The sequence below is a fragment of the Triturus cristatus genome, chromosome 10, assembly GCF_964204655.1.
Source record: "Triturus cristatus chromosome 10, aTriCri1.1, whole genome shotgun sequence".
In the NCBI taxonomy this organism is placed as follows: Eukaryota; Metazoa; Chordata; class Amphibia; order Caudata; family Salamandridae; genus Triturus; species Triturus cristatus.
In genome coordinates, this window is record NC_140593.1 from 591,041,328 (window position 1) to 591,062,233 (window position 20,906).

Below are 20,906 nucleotides of genomic sequence, written 5' to 3' on the forward strand. Positions count from 1 at the left end.
AACTTGAATATTTCCAAACTAAAGACAACACTACAAAATAACATTATTTTCATAAAGCATTAATAATTAGTACAATAGCGTCTGTAATATTGTGAAAATTCAAAGTTCACTAAAAATTCTATTCTCCAGTTTAATTTCAACCTAGCACACTTCTCTCAATCCTATGCCTCATTGGCTACGACTCTCTACACAACTCTAGCACCTATATGAGGACATAGATAGAAAGAACTCTTTAGCAGCCAAGTGACAGCGTACCCTACTCACTGGAATTCTTTTAGGTTATGGTACACCAATAGCAATTCAGTGATCTGATAAGTTAAGGGAGGAAGATTTATGCTACAGTATAGTGGAAATAATAAAAACTATGAGTAACAGATTCTAACCTCTTCATTTAAGCACATCCCCATCAGTTAACCTATATTGCTAGCGTCTTGAAAAGTTATATTTAGGCGGAAGACCCCACTAAAAGGTCCTGAGAGCCATCAGATGTTATGAACTTCTTTTAATGAGAGCAAAATGATTAAACGCGAGTTTAACTTACCATATAAATTGATAGAGGCATGGAGAAGGCTGATGAATTTGATTTCTTTTTTTTTTTGTCTCAGCAACGCAAAGAGATTCTCCTCTGCCACACTGCCTCTGCTGGCCATTCAATATAATCTGCAGATGGAAAAGTCCACTGTCAGTCCATTATTAGAACTTGAATATTTCCAAACTAAAGACAACACTACAAAATAACATTATTTTCATAAAGCATTAATAATTAGTACAATAGCGTCTGTAATATTGTGTAAATTCAAAGTTCACTAAAAATTCTATTCTCCAGTTTAATTTCAACCTAGCATACTTCTCTCAATCCTATGCCTCATTGGCTACGACTCTCTACACAACTCTAGCACCTATATGAGGACATAGATAGAAAGAACTCTTTAGCAGCCAAGTGACAGCGTACCCTACTCACTGGAATTCTTTTAGGTTATGGTACACCAATAGCAATTCAGTGATCTGATAAGTTAAGGGAGGAAGATTTATGCTACAGTATAGTGGAAATAATAAAAACCATGAGTAACAGATTCTAACCTCTTCATTTTAGCACATCCCCATCAGTTAACCTATATTGCTACCGTCTTGAAAAGTTATATTTATGCAGAAGACCCCACTAAAAGGTCCTGAGAGCCATCAGATGTTATGAACTTCTTTTAATGAGAGCAAAATGATTAAACGCGAGTTTAACTTACCATATAAATTGATAGAGGCATGGAGAAGGCTGATGAATTTGATTTCTTTTTTTTTGTCTCAGCAACGCAGAGAGATTCTCCTCTGCAACACTGCCTCTGCTGGCCATTCAATATAATCTGCAGATGGAAAAGTCCACTGTTAGTCCATTATTAGAACTTGAATATTTCCAAACTAAAGACAACACTACAAAATAACATTATTTTCATAAAGCATTAATAATTAGTACAATAGCGTCTGTAATATTGTGAAAATTCAAAGTTCACTAAAAATGCTATTATCCAGTTTAATTTCAACCTAGCACACTTCTCTCAATCCTATGCCTCATTGGCTACGACTATCTACACAACTCTAGCACCTATATGAGGACATAGATAGAACTCTTTAGCAGCCAAGTGACAGCGTACCCTACTCACTGGAATTCTTTTAAGTTATGGTACACCAATAGCAATTCAGTGATCTGATAAGTTAAGGGAGGAAGATTTATGCTACAGTATAGTGGAAATAATAAAAACTATGAGTAACAGATTCTAACCTCTTTATTTTAGCCCATCAGTTAACCTATATTGCTAGCGTCTTGAAAATATATATTTATGCGGAAGACCCCACTAAAAGGTCCTGAGAGCCATCAGATGTTATGAACTTCTTTTAATGAGAGCAAAATGATTAAACGCGAGTTTAACTTACCATATAAATTGATAGAGGCATGGAGAAGGCTGATGAATTTGATTTCTTTTTTTTTGTCTCAGCAACGCAGAGAGATTCTCCTCTGCAACACTGCCTCTGCTGGCCATTCAATATAATCTGCAGATGGAAAAGTCCACTGTTAGTCCATTATTAGAACTTGAATATTTCCAAACTAAAGACAACACTACAAAATAACATTATTTTCATAAAGCATTAATAATTAGTACAATAGCGTCTGTAATATTGTGAAAATTCAAAGTTCACTAAAAATGCTATTCTCCAGTTTAATTTCAACCTAGCATACTTCTCTCAATCCTATGCCTCATTGGCTACGACTCTCTACACAACTCTAGCACCTATATGAGGACATAGATAGAAAGAACTCTTTAGCAGCCAAGTGACAGCGTACCCTACTCACTGGAATTCTTTTAGGTTATGGTACACCAATAGCAATTCAGTGATCTGATAAGTTAAGGGAGGAAGATTTATGCTACAGGATAGTGGAAATAATAAAAACTATGAGTAACAGATTCGAACCTCTTTATTTTAGCACATCCCCATCAGTTAACCTATATTGCTAGCGTCTTGAAAAGTTATATTTATGCAGAAGACCCCACTAAAAGGTCCTGAGAGCCATCAGATGTTATGAACTTCTTTTAATGAGAGCAAAATGATTAAACGCGAGTTTAACTTACCATATAAATTGATAGAGGCATGGAGAAGGCTGATGAATTGGATTTCTTTTTTTTTGTCTCAGCAACGCAGAGAGATTCTCCTCTGCAACACTGCCTCTGCTGGCCATTCAATATAATCTGCAGATGGAAAAGTCCACTGTTAGTCCATTATTAGAACTTGAATATTTCCAAACTAAAGACAACACTACAAAATAACATTATTTTCATAAAGCATTAATAATTAGTACAATAGCGTCTGTAATATTGTGAAAATTCAAAGTTCACTAAAAATTCTATTCTCCAGTTTAATTTCAACCTAGCACACTTCTCTCAATCCTATGCCTCATTGTCTACGACTCTCTACACAACTCTAGCACCTATATGAGGACATAGATAGAACTCTTTAGCAGCCAAGTGACAGCGTACCCTACTCACTGGAATTCTTTTAAGTTATGGTACACCAATAGCAATTCAGTGATCTGATAAGTTAAGGGAGGAAGATTTATGCTACAGTATAGTGGAAATAATAAAAACTATGAGTAACAGATTCTAACCTCTTTATTTTAGCACATCCCCATCAGTTAACCTATATTGCTAGCTTCTTGAAAATATATATTTATGCGGAAGACCCCACTAAAAGGTCCTGAGAGCCATCAGATGTTATGAACTTCTTTTAATGAGAGCAAAATGATTAAACGCGAGTTTAACTTACCATATAAATTGATAGAGGCATGGAGAAGGCTGATGAATTTGATTTCTTTTTTTTTTTTGTCTCAACAACGCAGAGAGATTCTCCTCTGCAACACTGCCTCTGCTGGCCATTCAATATAATCTAAAGATGGAAAAGTCCACTGTTAGTCCATTATTAGAACTTGAATATTTCCAAACTAAAGACAACACTACAAAATAACATTATTTTCATAAAGCATTAATAATTAGTACAATAGCGTCTGTAATATTGTGAAAATTCAAAGTTCACTAAAAATTCTATTCTCCAGTTTAATTTCAACCTAGCACACTTCTCTCAATCCTATGCCTCATTGGCTACGACTCTCTACACAACTCTAGCACCTATATGAGGACGTAGATAGAAAGAACTCTTTAGCAGCCAAGTGACAGCGTACCCTACTCACTGGAATTCTTTTAGGTTATGGTACACCAATAGCAATTCAGTGATCTGATAAGTTAAGGGAGGAAGATTTATGCTACAGTATAGTGGAAATAATAAAAACTATGAGTAACAGATTCTAACCTCTTTATTTTAGCCCATCAGTTAACCTATATTGCTAGCGTCTTGAAAATATATATTTATGCGGAAGACCCCACTAAAAGGTCCTGAGAGCCATCAGATGTTATGAACTTCTTTTAATGAGAGCAAAATGATTAAACGCGAGTTTAACTTACCATATAAATTGATAGAGGCATGGAGAAGGCTGATGAATTTGATTTCTTTTTTTTTGTCTCAGCAACGCAGAGAGATTCTCCTCTGCAACACTGCCTCTGCTGGCCATTCAATATAATCTGCAGATGGAAAAGTCCACTGTTAGTCCATTATTAGAACTTGAATATTTCCAAACTAAAGACAACACTACAAAATAACATTATTTTCATAAAGCATTAATAATTAGTACAATAGCGTCTGTAATATTGTGAAAATTCAAAGTTCACTAAAAATTCTATTCTCCAGTTTAATTTCAACCTAGCACACTTCTCTCAATCCTATGCCTCATTGGCTACAACTCTCTACACAACTCTAGCACCTATATGAGGACATAGATAGAAAGAACTCTTTAGCAGCCAAGTGACAGCGTACCCTACTCACTGGAATTCTTTTAAGTTATGGTACACCAATAGCAATTCAGTGATCTGATAAGTTAAGAGGGGAAGATTTATGCTACAGTATAGTGGAAATAATAAAAACTATGAGTAACAGATTCTAACCTCTTTATTTTAGCACATCCCCATCAGTTAACCTATATTGCTAGCGTCTTGAAAATGTATATTTATGCGGAAGACCCCACTAAAAGGTCCTGAGAGCCATCAGATGTTATGAACTTCTTTTAATGAGAGCAAAATGATTAAACGCGAGTTGAACTTACCATATAAATTGATAGAGGCATGGAGAAGGCTGATGAATTTGATTATTTATTTTTTTTGTCTCAACAACGCAGAGAGATTCTCCTCTGCAACACTGCCTCTGCTGGCCATTCGATATAATATGCAGATGGAAAAGTCCACTGTTAGTCCATTATTAGAACTTGAATATTTCCAAACTAAAGACAACACTACAAAATAACATTATTTTCATAAAGCATTAATAATTAGTACAATAGCATCTGTAATATTGTGAAAATTCAAAGTTCACTAAAAATTCTATTCTCCAGTTTAATTTCAACCTAGCACACTTCTCTCAATCCTATGCCTCATTGGCTACGACTCTCTACACAACTCTAGCACCTATATGAGGACATAGATAGAAAGAATTCTTTAGCAGCCAAGTGACAGCGTACCCTACTCACTGGAATTCTTTTAGGTTATGGTACACCAATAGCAATTCAGTGATCTGATAAGTTAAGGGAGGAAGATTTATGCTACAGTATAGTGGAAATAATAAAAACTATGAGTAACAGATTCTAACCTCTTCATTTTAGCACATCCCCATCAGTTAACCTATATTGCTAGCGTCTTGAAAAGTTATATTTATGCAGAAGACCCCACTAAAAGGTCCTGAGAGCCATCAGATGTTATGAACTTCTTTTAATGAGAGCAAAATGATTAAACGCGAGTTTAACTTACCATATAAATTGATAGAGGCATGGAGAAGGCTGATGAATTGGATTTCTTTTTTTTTGTCTCAGCAACGCAGAGAGATTCTCCTCTGCAACACTGCCTCTGCTGGCCATTCAATATAATCTGCAGATGGAAAAGTCCACTGTTAGTCCATTATTAGAACTTGAATATTTCCAAACTAAAGACAACACTACAAAATAACATTATTTTCATAAAGCATTAATAATTAGTACAATAGCGTCTGTAATATTGTGAAAATTCAAAGTTCACTAAAAATTCTATTCTCCAGTTTAATTTCAACCTAGCACACTTCTCTCAATCCTATGCCTCATTGGCTACGACTCTCTACACAACTCTAGCACCTATATGAGGACGTAGATAGAAAGAACTCTTTAGCAGCCAAGTGACAGCGTACCCTACTCACTGGAATTCTTTTAGGTTATGGTACACCAATAGCAATTCAGTGATCTGATAAGTTAAGGGAGGAAGATTTATGCTACAGTATAGTGGAAATAATAAAAACTATGAGTAACAGATTCTAACCTCTTCATTTTAGCACATCCCTATCAGTTAACCTATATTGCTACCGTCTTGAAAAGTTATATTTATGAGGAAGACCCCCCTAAAAGGTCCTGAGAGCCATCAGATATTATGAACTTCTTTTAATGAGAGCAAACTGATTAAACGTGAGTTTAACTTACCATATAAATTGATAGAGGCATGGAGAAGGCTGATGAATTTGATTTCTTTTTTTTTGTCTCAGCAACGCAGAGAGATTGTCCTCTGCAACACTGCCTCTGCTGGCCATTCAATATAATCTGCAGATGGAAAAGTCCACTGTTAGTCCATTATTAGAACTTGAATATTTCCAAACTAAAGACAACACTACAAAATAACATTATTTTCATAAAGCATTAATAATTAGAACAATAGCGTCTGTAATATTGTGAAAATTCAAAGTTCACTAAAAATGCTATTATCCAGTTTAATTTCAACCTAGCACACTTCTCTCAATCCTATGCCTCATTGGCTACGACTCTCTACACAACTCTAGCACCTATATGAGGACATAGATAGAACTCTTTAGCAGCCAAGTGACAGCGTACCCTACTCACTGGAATTCTTTTAAGTTATGGTACACCAATAGCAATTCAGTGATCTGATAAGTTAAGGGAGGAAGATTTATGCTACAGTATAGTGGAAATAATAAAAACTATGAGTAACAGATTCTAACCTCTTTATTTTAGCCCATCAGTTAACCTATATTGCTAGCGTCTTGAAAATATATATTTATGCGGAAGACCCCACTAAAAGGTCCTGAGAGCCATCAGATGTTATGAACTTCTTTTAATGAGAGCAAAATGATTAAACGCGAGTTTAACTTACCATATAAATTGATAGAGGCATGGAGAAGGCTGATGAATTTGATTTCTTTTTTTTTGTCTCAGCAACGCAGAGAGATTCTCCTCTGCAACACTGCCTCTGCTGGCCATTCAATATAATCTGCAGATGGAAAAGTCCACTGTTAGTCCATTATTAGAACTTGAATATTTCCAAACTAAAGACAACACTACAAAATAACATTATTTTCATAAAGCATTAATAATTAGTACAATAGCGTCTGTAATATTGTGAAAATTCAAAGTTCACTAAAAATGCTATTCTCCAGTTTAATTTCAACCTAGCATACTTCTCTCAATCCTATGCCTCATTGGCTATGACTCTCTACACAACTCTAGCACCTATATGAGGACATAGATAGAAAGAACTCTTTAGCAGCCAAGTGACAGCGTACCCTACTCACTGGAATTCTTTTAGGTTATGGTACACCAATAGCAATTCAGTGATCTGATAAGTTAAGGGAGGAAGATTTATGCTACAGTATAGTGGAAATAATAAAAACTATGAGTAACAGATTCTAACCTCTTTATTTTAGCACATCCCCATCAGTTAACCTATATTGCTAGCGTCTTGAAAATATATATTTATGCGGAAGACCCCACTAAAAGGTCCTGAGAGCCATCAGATGTTATGAACTTCTTTTAATGAGAGCAAAATGATTAAACGCGAGTTTAACTTACCATATAAATTGATAGAGGCATGGAGAAGGCTGATGAATTTGATTTCTTTTTTTTTGTCTCAGCAACGCAGAGAGATTCTCCTCTGCAACACTGCCTCTGCTGGCCATTCAATATAATCTGCAGATGGAAAAGTCCACTGTTAGTCCATTATTAGAACTTGAATATTTCCAAACTAAAGACAACACTACAAAATAACATTATTTTCATAAAGCATTATAAATTAGTAAAATAGCGTCTGTAATATTGTGAAAATTCAAAGTTCACTAAAAATGCTATTCTCCAGTTTAATTTCAACCTAGCATACTTCTCTCAATCCTATGCCTCATTGGCTACGACTCTCTACACAACTCTAGCACCTATATGAGGACATAGATAGAAAGAACTCTTTAGCAGCCAAGTGACAGCGTACCCTACTCACTGGAATTCTTTTAGGTTATGGTACACCAATAGCAATTCAGTGATCTGATAAGTTAAGGGAGGAAGATTTATGCTACAGTATAGTGGAAATAATAAAAACTATGAGTAACAGATTCTAACCTCTTTATTTTAGCACATCCCCATCAGTTAACCTATATTGCTAGCTTCTTGAAAAGTTATATTTATGCAGAAGACCCCACTAAAAGGTCCTGAGAGCCATCAGATGTTATGAACTTCTTTTAATGAGAGCAAAATGATTAAACGCGAGTTTAACTTACCATATAAATTGATAGAGGCATGGAGAAGGCTGATGAATTTGATTTCTTTTTTTTTGTCTCAGCAACGCAGAGAGATTCTCCTCTGCAACACTGCCTCTGCTGGCCATTCAATATAATCTGCAGATGGAAAAGTCCACTGTTAGTCCATTATTAGAACTTGAATATTTCCAAACTAAAGACAACACTACAAAATAACATTATTTTCATAAAGCATTAATAATTAGTACAATAGCGTCTGTAATATTGTGAAAATTCAAAGTTCACTAAAAATGCTATTCTCCAGTTTAATTTCAACCTAGCACACTTCTCTCAATCCTATGCCTCATTGGCTACGACTCTCTACACAACTCTAGCACCTATATGAGGACATAGATAGAACTCTTTAGCAGCCAAGTGACAGCGTACCCTACTCACTGGAATTCTTTTAAGTTATGGTACACCAATAGCAATTCAGTGATCTGATAAGTTAAGGGAGGAAGATTTATGCTACAGTATAGTGGAAATAATAAAAACTATGAGTAACAGATTCTAACCTCTTTATTTTAGCCCATCAGTTAACCTATATTGCTAGCGTCTTGAAAATATATATTTATGCGGAAGACCCCACTAAAAGGTCCTGAGAGCCATCAGATGTTATGAACTTCTTTTAATGAGAGCAAAATGATTAAACGCGAGTTTAACTTACCATATAAATTGATAGAGGCATGGAGAAGGCTGATGAATTTGATTTCTTTTTTTTTGTCTCAGCAACACAGAGAGATTCTCCTCTGCAACACTGCCTCTGCTGGCCATTCAATATAATCTGCAGATGGAAAAGTCCACTGTTAGTCCATTATTAGAACTTGAATATTTCCAAACTAAAGACAACACTACAAAATAACATTATTTTCATAAAGCATTAATAATCAGTACAATAGCGTCTGTAATATTGTGAAAATTCAAAGTTCACTAAAAATGCTATTCTCCAGTTTAATTTCAACCTAGCATACTTCTCTCAATCCTATGCCTCATTGGCTACGACTCTCTACACAACTCTAGCACCTATATGAGGACATAGATAGAAAGAACTCTTTAGCAGCCAAGTGACAGCGTACCCTACTCACTGGAATTCTTTTAGGTTATGGTACACCAATAGCAATTCAGTGATCTGATAAGTTAAGGGAGGAAGATTTATGCTACAGTATAGTGGAAATAATAAAAACTATGAGTAACAGATTCTAACCTCTTTATTTTAGCACATCCCCATCAGTTAACCTATATTGCTAGCGTCTTGAAAATATATATTTATGCGGAAGACCCCACTAAAAGGTCCTGAGAGCCATCAGATGTTATGAACTTCTTTTAATGAGAGCAAAATGATTAAACGCGAGTTTAACTTACCATATAAATTGATAGAGGCATGGAGAAGGCTGATGAATTTGATTTCTTTTTTTTTGTCTCAGCAACGCAGAGAGATTCTCCTCTGCAACACTGCCTCTGCTGGCCATTCAATATAATCTGCAGATGGAAAAGTCCACTGTTAGTCCATTATTAGAACTTGAATATTTCCAAACTAAAGACAACACTACAAAATAACATTATTTTCATAAAGCATTAATAATTAGTAAAATAGCGTCTGTAATATTGTGAAAATTCAAAGTTCACTAAAAATTCTATTCTCCAGTTTAATTTCAACCTAGCATACTTCTCTCAATCCTATGCCTCATTGGCTACGACTCTCTACACAACTCTAGCACCTATATGAGGACATAGATAGAAAGAACTCTTTAGCAGCCAAGTGACAGCGTACCCTACTCACTGGAATTCTTTTAGGTTATGGTACACCAATAGAAATTCAGTGATCTGATAAGTTAAGGGAGGAAGATTTATGCTACAGTATAGTGGAAATAATAAAAACTATGAGTAACAGATTCTAACCTCTTCATTTTAGCACATCCCCATCAGTTAACCTATATTGCTACCGTCTTGAAAAGTTATATTTATGCAGAAGACCCCACTAAAAGGTCCTGAGAGCCAACAGATGTTATGAACTTCTTTTAATGAGAGCAAAATGATTAAACGCGAGTTTAACTTACCATATAAATTGATAGAGGCATGGAGAAGGCTGATGAATTTGATTTCTTTTTTTTTGTCTCAGCAACGCAGAGAGATTCTCCTCTGCAACACTGCCTCTGCTGGCCATTCAATATAATCTGCAGATGGAAAAGTCCACTGTTAGTCCATTATTAGAACTTGAATATTTCCAAACTAAAGACAACACTACAAAATAACATTATTTTCATAAAGCATTAATAATTAGTACAATAGCGTCTGTAATATTGTGAAAATTCAAAGTTCACTAAAAATTCTATTCTCCAGTTTAATTTCAACCTAGCATACTTCTCTCAATCCTATGCTTCATTGGCTACGACTCTCTACACAACTCTAGCACCTATATGAGGACATAGATAGAAAGAATTCTTTAGCAGCCAAGTGACAGCGTACCCTACTCACTGGAATTCTTTTAGGTTATGGTACACCAATAGCAATTCAGTGATCTGATAAGTTAAGGGAGGAATATTTATGCTACAGTATAGTGGAAATAATAAAAACTATGAGTAACAGATTCTAACCTCTTCATTTTAGCACATCCCCATCAGTTAACCTATATTGCTACCGTCTTGAAAAGTTATATTTATGCAGAAGACCCCACTAAAAGGTCCTGAGAGCCATCAGATGTTATGAACTTCTTTTAATGAGAGCAAAATGATTAAACGCGAGTTTAACTTACCATATAAATTGATAGAGGCATGGAGAAGGCTGATGAATTTGATTTCTTTTTTTTTGTCTCAGCAACGCAGAGAGATTCTCCTCTGCAACACTGCCTCTGCTGGCCATTCGATATAATCTGCAGATGGAAAAGTCCACTGTTAGTCCATTATTAGAACTTGAATATTTCGAAACTAAAGACAACACTACAAAATAACATTATTTTCATAAAGCATTAATAATTAGTACAATAGCGTCTGTAATATTGTGAAAATTCAAAGTTCACTAAAAATTCTATTCTCCAGTTTAATTTCAACCTAGCACACTTCTCTCAATCCTATGCCTCATTGGCTACGACTCTCTACACAACTCTAGCACCTATATGAGGACGTAGATAGAAAGAACTCTTTAGCAGCCAAGTGACAGCGTACCCTACTCACTGGAATTCTTTTAGGTTATGGTACACCAATAGCAATTCAGTGATCTGATAAGTTAAGGGAGGAAGATTTATGCTACAGTATAGTGGAAATAATAAAAACTATGAGTAACAGATTCTAACCTCTTCATTTTAGCACATCCCTATCAGTTAACCTATATTGCTAGCGTCTTGAAAATTTATATTTATGAGGAAGACCCCCCTAAAAGGTCCTGAGAGCCATCAGATATTATGAACTTCTTTTAATGAGAGCAAACTGATTAAACGTGAGTTTAACTTACCATATAAATTGATAGAGGCATGGAGAAGGCTGATGAATTTGATTTCTTTTTTTTTTTTGTCTCAACAACGCAGAGAGATTCTCCTCTGCAACACTGCCTCTGCTGGCCATTCGATATAATCTGCAGATGGAAAAGTCCACTGTTAGTCCATTATTAGAACTTGAATATTTCCAAACTAAAGACAACACTACAAAATAACATTATTTTCATAAAGTATTAATAATTAGTACAATAGCGTCTGTAATATTGTGAAAATTCAAAGTTCACTAAAAATTCTATTCTCCAGTTTAATTTCAACCTAGCACACTTCTCTCAATCCTATGCCTCATTGGCTACGACTCTCTACACAACTCTAGCACCTATATGAGGACATAGATAGAAAGAACTCTTTAGCAGCCAAGTGACAGCGTACCCTACTCACTGGAATTCTTTTAAGTTATGGTACACCAATAGCAATTCAGTGATCTGATAAGTTAAGGGAGGAATATTTATGCTACAGTATAGTGGAAATAATAAAACTATGAGTAACAGATTCTAACCTCTTTATTTTAGCACATCCCCATCAGTTAACCTATATTGCTAGCGTCTTGAAAATGTATATTTATGAGGAAGACCCCACTAAAAGGTCCTGAGAGCCATCAGATGTTATGAACTTCTTTTAATGAGAGCAAACTGATTAAACGTGAGTTTAACTTACCATATAAATTGATAGAGGCATAGAGAAGGCTGATGAATTTGATTTCTTTTTTTTTGTCTCAGCAACGCAGAGAGATTCTCCTCTGCAACACTGCCTCTGCTGGCCATTCAATATAATCTGCAGATGGAAAAGTCCACTGTTAGTCCATTATTAGAACTTGAATATTTCCAAACTAAAGACAACACTACAAAATAACATTATTTTCATAAAGCATTAATAATTAGTACAATAGCGTCTGTAATATTGTGAAAATTCAAAGTTCACTAAAAATTCTATTCTCCAGTTTAATTTCAACCTAGCATACTTCTCTCAATCCTATGCCTCATTGGCTACGACTCTCTACACAACTCTAGCACCTATATGAGGACATAGATAGAAAGAACTCTTTAGCAGCCAAGTGACAGCTTACCCTACTCACTGGAATTCTTTTAGGTTATGGTACACCAATAGCAATTCAGTGATCTGATAAGTTAAGGGAGGAAGATTTATGCTACAGTATAGTGGAAATAATAAAAACTATGAGTAACAGATTCTAACTTCTTCATTTTAGCACATCCCCATCAGTTAACCTATATTGCTACCGTCTTGAAAAGTTATATTTATGCAGAAGACCCCACTAAAAGGTCCTGAGAGCCATCAGATGTTATGAACTTCTTTTAATGAGAGGAAAATGATTAAACGCGAGTTTAACTTACCATATAAATTGATAGAGGCATGGAGAAGGCTGATGAATTTGATTTCTTTTTTTTTTTGTCTCAACAACGCAGAGAGATTCTCCTCTGCAACACTGCCTCTGCTGGCCATTCAATATAATCTGCAGATGGAAAAGTCCACTGTTAGTCCATTATTAGAACTTGAATATTTCCAAACTAAAGACAACACTACAAAATAACATTATTTTCATAAAGCATTAATAACTAGTACAATAGCGTCTGTAATATTGTGAAAATTCAAAGTTCACTAAAAATTCTATTCTCCAGTTTAATTTCAACCTAGCATACTTCTCTCAATCCTATGCCTCATTGGCTACGACTCTCTACACAACTCTAGCACCTATATGAGGACATAGATAGAAAGAACTCTTTAGCAGCCAAGTGACAGCGTACCCTACTCACTGGAATTCTTTTAGGTTATGGTACACCAATAGAAATTCAGTGATCTGATAAGTTAAGGGAGGAAGATTTATGCTACAGTATAGTGGAAATAATAAAAACTATGAGTAACAGATTCTAACCTCTTCATTTTAGCACATCCCCATCAGTTAACCTATATTGCTACCGTCTTGAAAAGTTATATTTATGCAGAAGACCCCACTAAAAGGTCCTGAGAGCCATCAGATGTTATGAACTTCTTTTAATGAGAGGAAAATGATTAAACGCGAGTTTAACTTACCATATAAATTGATAGAGTCATGGAGAAGGCTGATGAATTTGATTTCTTTTTTTTTGTCTCAGCAACGCAGAGAGATTCTCCTCTGCAACACTGCCTCTGCTGGCCATTCAATATAATCTGCAGATGGAAAAGTCCACTGTTAGTCCATTATTAGAACTTGAATATTTCCAAACTAAAGACAACACTACAAAATAACATTATTTTCATAAAGCATTAATAATTAGTACAATAGCGTCTGTAATATTGTGAAAATTCAAAGTTCACTAAAAATTCTATTCTCCAGTTTAATTTCAACCTAGCATACTTCTCTCAATCCTATGCTTCATTGGCTACGACTCTCTACACAACTCTAGCACCTACATGAGGACATAGATAGAAAGAATTCTTTAGCAGCCAAGTGACAGCGTACCCTACTCACTGGAATTCTTTTAGGTTATGGTACACCAATAGCAATTCAGTGATCTGATAAGTTAAGGGAGGAATATTTATGCTACAGTATAGTGGAAATAATAAAAACTATGAGTAACAGATTCTAACCTCTTCATTTTAGCACATCCCCATCAGTTAACCTATATTGCTACCGTCTTGAAAAGTTATATTTATGCAGAAGACCCCACTAAAAGGTCCTGAGAGCCATCAGATGTTATGAACTTCTTTTAATGAGAGCAAAATGATTAAACGCGAGTTTAACTTACCATATAAATTGATAGAGGCATGGAGAAGGCTGATGAATTTGATTTCTTTTTTTTTGTCTCAGCAACGCAGAGAGATTCTCCTCTGCAACACTGCCTCTGCTGGCCATTCGATATAATCTGCAGATGGAAAAGTCCACTGTTAGTCCATTATTAGAACTTGAATATTTCCAAACTAAAGACAACACTACAAAATAACATTATTTTCATAAAGCATTAATAATTAGTACAATAGCGTCTGTAATATTGTGAAAATTCAAAGTTCACTAAAAATTCTATTCTCCAGTTTAATTTCAACCTAGCACACTTCTCTCAATCCTATGCCTCATTGGCTACGACTCTCTACACAACTCTAGCACCTATATGAGGACGTAGATAGAAAGAACTCTTTAGCAGCCAAGTGACAGCGTACCCTACTCACTGGAATTCTTTTAGGTTATGGTACACCAATAGCAATTCAGTGATCTGATAAGTTAAGGGAGGAAGATTTATGCTACAGTATAGTGGAAATAATAAAAACTATGAGTAACAGATTCTAACCTCTTCATTTTAGCACATCCCTATCAGTTAACCTATATTGCTACCGTCTTGAAAAGTTATATTTATGAGGAAGACCCCCCTAAAAGGTCCTGAGAGCCATCAGATATTATGAACTTCTTTTAATGAGAGCAAACTGATTAAACGTGAGTTTAACTTACCATATAAATTGATAGAGGCATGGAGAAGGCTGATGAATTTGATTTCTTTTTTTTTGTCTCAGCAACGCAGAGAGATTCTCCTCTGCAACACTGCCTCTGCTGGCCATTCAATATAATCTGCAGATGGAAAAGTCCACTGTTAGTCCATTATTAGAACTTGAATATTTCCAAACTAAAGACAACACTACAAAATAACATTATTTTCATAAAGCATTAATAATTAGTACAATAGCGTCTGTAATATTGTGAAAATTCAAAGTTCACTAAAAATTCTATTCTCCAGTTTAATTTCAACCTAGCATACTTCTCTCAATCCTATGCCTCATTGGCTACGACTCTCTACACAACTCTAGCACCTATATGAGGACATAGATAGAAAGAACTCTTTAGCAGCCAAGTGACAGCTTACCCTACTCACTGGAATTCTTTTAGGTTATGGTACACCAATAGCAATTCAGTGATCTGATAAGTTAAGGGAGGAAGATTTATGCTACAGTATAGTGGAAATAATAAAAACTATGAGTAACAGATTCTAACCTCTTCATTTTAGCACATCCCCATCAGTTAACCTATATTGCTACCGTCTTGAAAAGTTATATTTATGCAGAAGACCCCACTAAAAGGTCCTGAGAGCCATCAGATGTTATGAACTTCTTTTAATGAGAGGAAAATGATTAAACGCGAGTTTAACTTACCATATAAATTGATAGAGGCATGGAGAAGGCTGATGAATTTGATTTCTTTTTTTTTTTGTCTCAACAACGCAGAGAGATTCTCCTCTGCAACACTGCCTCTGCTGGCCATTCAATATAATCTGCAGATGGAAAAGTCCACTGTTAGTCCAATTATTAGAACTTGAATATTTCCAAACTAAAGACAACACTACAAAATAACATTATTTTCATAAAGCATTAATAATTAGTACAATAGCGTCTGTAATATTGTGAAAATTCAAAGTTCACTAAAAATTCTATTCTCCAGTTTAATTTCAACCTAGCATACTTCTCTCAATCCTATGCCTCATTGGCTACGACTCTCTACACAACTCTAGCACCTATATGAGGACATAGATAGAAAGAACTCTTTAGCAGCCAAGTGACAGCGTACCCTACTCACTGGAATTCTTTTAGGTTATGGTACACCAATCGCAATTCAGTGATCTGATAAGTTAAGGGAGGAAGATTTATGCTACAGTATAGTGGAAATAATAAAAACTATGAGTAACAGATTCTAACCTCTTCATTTTAGCACATCCCCATCAGTTAACCTATATTGCTACCGTCTTGAAAAGTTATATTTATGCAGAAGACCCCACTAAAAGGTCCTGAGAGCCATCAGATGTTATGAACTTCTTTTAATGAGAGCAAAATGATTAAACGCGAGTTTAACTTACCATATAAATTGATAGAGGCATGGAGAAGGCTGATGAATTTGATTTCTTTTTTTTTGTCTCAGCAACGCAGAGAGATTCTCCTCTGCAACACTGCCTCTGCTGGCCATTCAATATAATCTGCAGATGGAAAAGTCCACTGTTAGTCCATTATTAGAACTTGAATATTTCCAAACTAAAGACAACACTACAAAATAACATTATTTTCATAAAGCATTAATAATTAGTACAATAGCATCTGTAATATTGTGAAAATTCAAAGTTCACTAAAAATTCTATTCTCCAGTTTAATTTCAACCTAGCACACTTCTCTCAATCCTATGCCTCATTGGCTACGACTCTCTACACAACTCTAGCACCTATATGAGGACATAGATAGAAAGAATTCTTTAGCAGCCAAGTGACAGCGTACCCTACTCACTGGAATTCTTTTAGGTTATGGTACACCAATAGCAATTCAGTGATCTGATAAGTTAAGGGAGGAAGATTTATGCTACAGTATAGTGGAAATAATAAAAACTATGAGTAACAGATTCTAACCTCTTCATTTTAGCACATCCCCATCAGTTAACCTATATTGCTAGCGTCTTGAAAAGTTATATTTATGCAGAAGACCCCACTAAAAGGTCCTGAGAGCCATCAGATGTTATGAACTTCTTTTAATGAGAGCAAAATGATTAAACGCGAGTTTAACTTACCATATAAATTGATAGAGGCATGGAGAAGGCTGATGAATTGGATTTCTTTTTTTTTGTCTCAGCAACGCAGAGAGATTCTCCTCTGCAACACTGCCTCTGCTGGCCATTCGATATAATATGCAGATGGAAAAGTCCACTGTTAGTCCATTATTAGAACTTGAATATTTCCAAACTAAAGACAACACTACAAAATAACATTATTTTCATAAAGCATTAATAATTAGTACAATAGCATCTGTAATATTGTGAAAATTCAAAGTTCACTAAAAATTCTATTCTCCAGTTTAATTTCAACCTAGCACACTTCTCTCAATCCTATGCCTCATTGGCTACGACTCTCTACACAACTCTAGCACCTATATGAGGACATAGATAGAAAGAATTCTTTAGCAGCCAAGTGACAGCGTACCCTACTCACTGGAATTCTTTTAGGTTATGGTACACCAATAGCAATTCAGTGATCTGATAAGTTAAGGGAGGAAGATTTATGCTACAGTATAGTGGAAATAATAAAAACTATGAGTAACAGATTCTAACCTCTTCATTTTAGCACATCCCCATCAGTTAACCTATATTGCTAGCGTCTTGAAAAGTTATATTTATGCAGAAGACCCCACTAAAAGGTCCTGAGAGCCATCAGATGTTATGAACTTCTTTTAATGAGAGCAAAATGATTAAACGCGAGTTTAACTTACCATATAAATTGATAGAGGCATGGAGAAGGCTGATGAATTGGATTTCTTTTTTTTTGTCTCAGCAACGCAGAGAGATTCTCCTCTGCAACACTGCCTCTGCTGGCCATTCAATATAATCTGCAGATGGAAAAGTCCACTGTTAGTCCATTATTAGAACTTGAATATTTCCAAACTAAAGACAACACTACAAAATAACATTATTTTCATAAAGCATTAATAATTAGTACAATAGCGTCTGTAATATTGTGAAAATTCAAAGTTCACTAAAAATTCTATTCTCCAGTTTAATTTCAACCTAGCACACTTCTCTCAATCCTATGCCTCATTGGCTACGACTCTCTACACAACTCTAGCACCTATATGAGGACATAGATAGAAAGAACTCTTTAGCAGCCAAGTGACAGCGTACCCTACTCACTGGAATTCTTTTAAGTTATGGTACACCAATAGCAATTCAGTGATCTGATAAGTTAAGAGGGGAAGATTTATGCTACAGTATAGTGGAAATAATAAAAACTATGAGTAACAGATTCTAACCTCTTTATTTTAGCACATCCCCATCAGTTAACCTATATTGCTAGCGTCTTGAAAATGTATATTTATGCGGAAGACCCCACTAAAAGGTCCTGAGAGCCATCAGATGTTATGAACTTCTTTTAATGAGAGCAAAATGATTAAACGCGAGTTGAACTTACCATATAAATTGATAGAGGCATGGAGAAGGCTGATGAATTTGATTATTTTTTTTTTTTGTCTCAACAACGCAGAGAGATTCTCCTCTGCAACACTGCCTCTGCTGGCCATTCGATATAATATGCAGATGGAAAAGTCCACTGTTAGTCCATTATTAGAACTTGAATATTTCCAAACTAAAGACAACACTACAAAATAACATTATTTTCATAAAGCATTAATAATTAGTACAATAGCATCTGTAATATTGTGAAAATTCAAAGTTCACTAAAAATTCTATTCTCCAGTTTAATTTCAACCTAGCACACTTCTCTCAATCCTATGCCTCATTGGCTACGACTCTCTACACAACTCTAGCACCTATATGAGGACATAGATAGAAAGAATTCTTTAGCAGCCAAGTGACAGCGTACCCTACTCACTGGAATTCTTTTAGGTTATGGTACACCAATAGCAATTCAGTGATCTGATAAGTTAAGGGAGGAAGATTTATGCTACAGTATAGTGGAAATAATAAAAACTATGAGTAACAGATTCTAACCTCTTCATTTTAGCACATCCCCATCAGTTAACCTATATTGCTAGCGTCTTGAAAAGTTATATTTATGCAGAAGACCCCACTAAAAGGTCCTGAGAGCCATCAGATGTTATGAACTTCTTTTAATGAGAGCAAAATGATTAAACGCGAGTTTAACTTACCATATAAATTGATAGAGGCATGGAGAAGGCTGATGAATTGGATTTCTTTTTTTTTGTCTCAGCAACGCAGAGAGATTCTCCTCTGCAACACTGCCTCTGCTGGCCATTCAATATAATCTGCAGATGGAAAAGTCCACTGTTAGTCCATTATTAGAACTTGAATATTTCCAAACTAAAGACAACACTACAAAATAACATTATTTTCATAAAGCATTAATAATTAGTACAATAGCGTCTGTAATATTGTGAAAATTCAAAGTTCACTAAAAATTCTATTCTCCAGTTTAATTTCAACCTAGCATACTTCTCTCAATCCTATGCCTCATTGGCTACGACTCTCTACACAACTCTAGCACCTATATGAGGACATAGATAGAAAGAACTCTTTAGCAGCCAAGTGACAGCGTACCCTACTCACTGGAATTCTTTTAGGTTATGGTACACCAATAGCAATTCAGTGATCTGATAAGTTAAGGGAGGAAGATTTATGCTACAGTATAGTGGAAATAATAAAAACTATGAGTAACAGATTCTAACCTCTTCATTTTAGCACATCCCCATCAGTTAACCTATATTGCTACCGTCTTGAAAAGTTATATTTATGCAGAAGACCCCACTAAAAGGTCCTGAGAGCCATCAGATGTTATGAACTTCTTTTAATGAGAGGAAAATGATTAAACGCGAGTTGAACTTACCATATAAATTGATAGAGGCATGGAGAAGGCTGATGAATTTGATTATTTTTTTTTTTTGTCTCAACAACGCAGAGAGATTCTCCTCTGCAACACTGCCTCTGCTGGCCATTCGATATAATATGCAGATGGAAAAGTCCACTGTTAGTCCATTATTAGAACTTGAATATTTCCAAACTAAAGACAACACTACAAAATAACATTATTTTCATAAAGCATTAATAATTAGTACAATAGCATCTGTAATATTGTGAAAATTCAAAGTTCACTAAAAATTCTATTCTCCAGTTTAATTTCAACCTAGCACACTTCTCTCAATCCTATGCCTCATTGGCTACGACTCTCTACACAACTCTAGCACCTATATGAGGACATAGATAGAAAGAATTCTTTAGCAGCCAAGTGACAGCGTACCCTACTCACTGGAATTCTTTTAGGTTATGGTACACCAATAGCAATTCAGTGATCTGATAAGTTAAGGGAGGAAGATTTATGCTACAGTATAGTGGAAATAATAAAAACTATGAGTAACAGATTCTAACCTCTTCATTTTAGCACATCCCCATCAGTTAACCTATATTGCTACCGTCTTGAAAAGTTATATTTATGAGGAAGACCCCCCTAAAAGGTCCTGAGAGCCATCAGATATTATGAACTTCTTTTAATGAGAGCAAACTGATTAAACGTGAGTTTAACTTACCATATAAATTGATAGAGGCATGGAGAAGGCTGATGAATTTGATTTCTTTTTTTTGTCTCAGCAACGCAGAGAGATTCTCCTCTGCAACACTGCCTCTGCTGGCCATTCAATATAATCTGCAGATGGAAAAGTCCACTGTTAGTCCATTATTAGAACTTGAATATTTCCAAACTAAAGACAACACTACAAAATAACATTATTTTCATAAAGCATTAATAATTAGTACAATAGC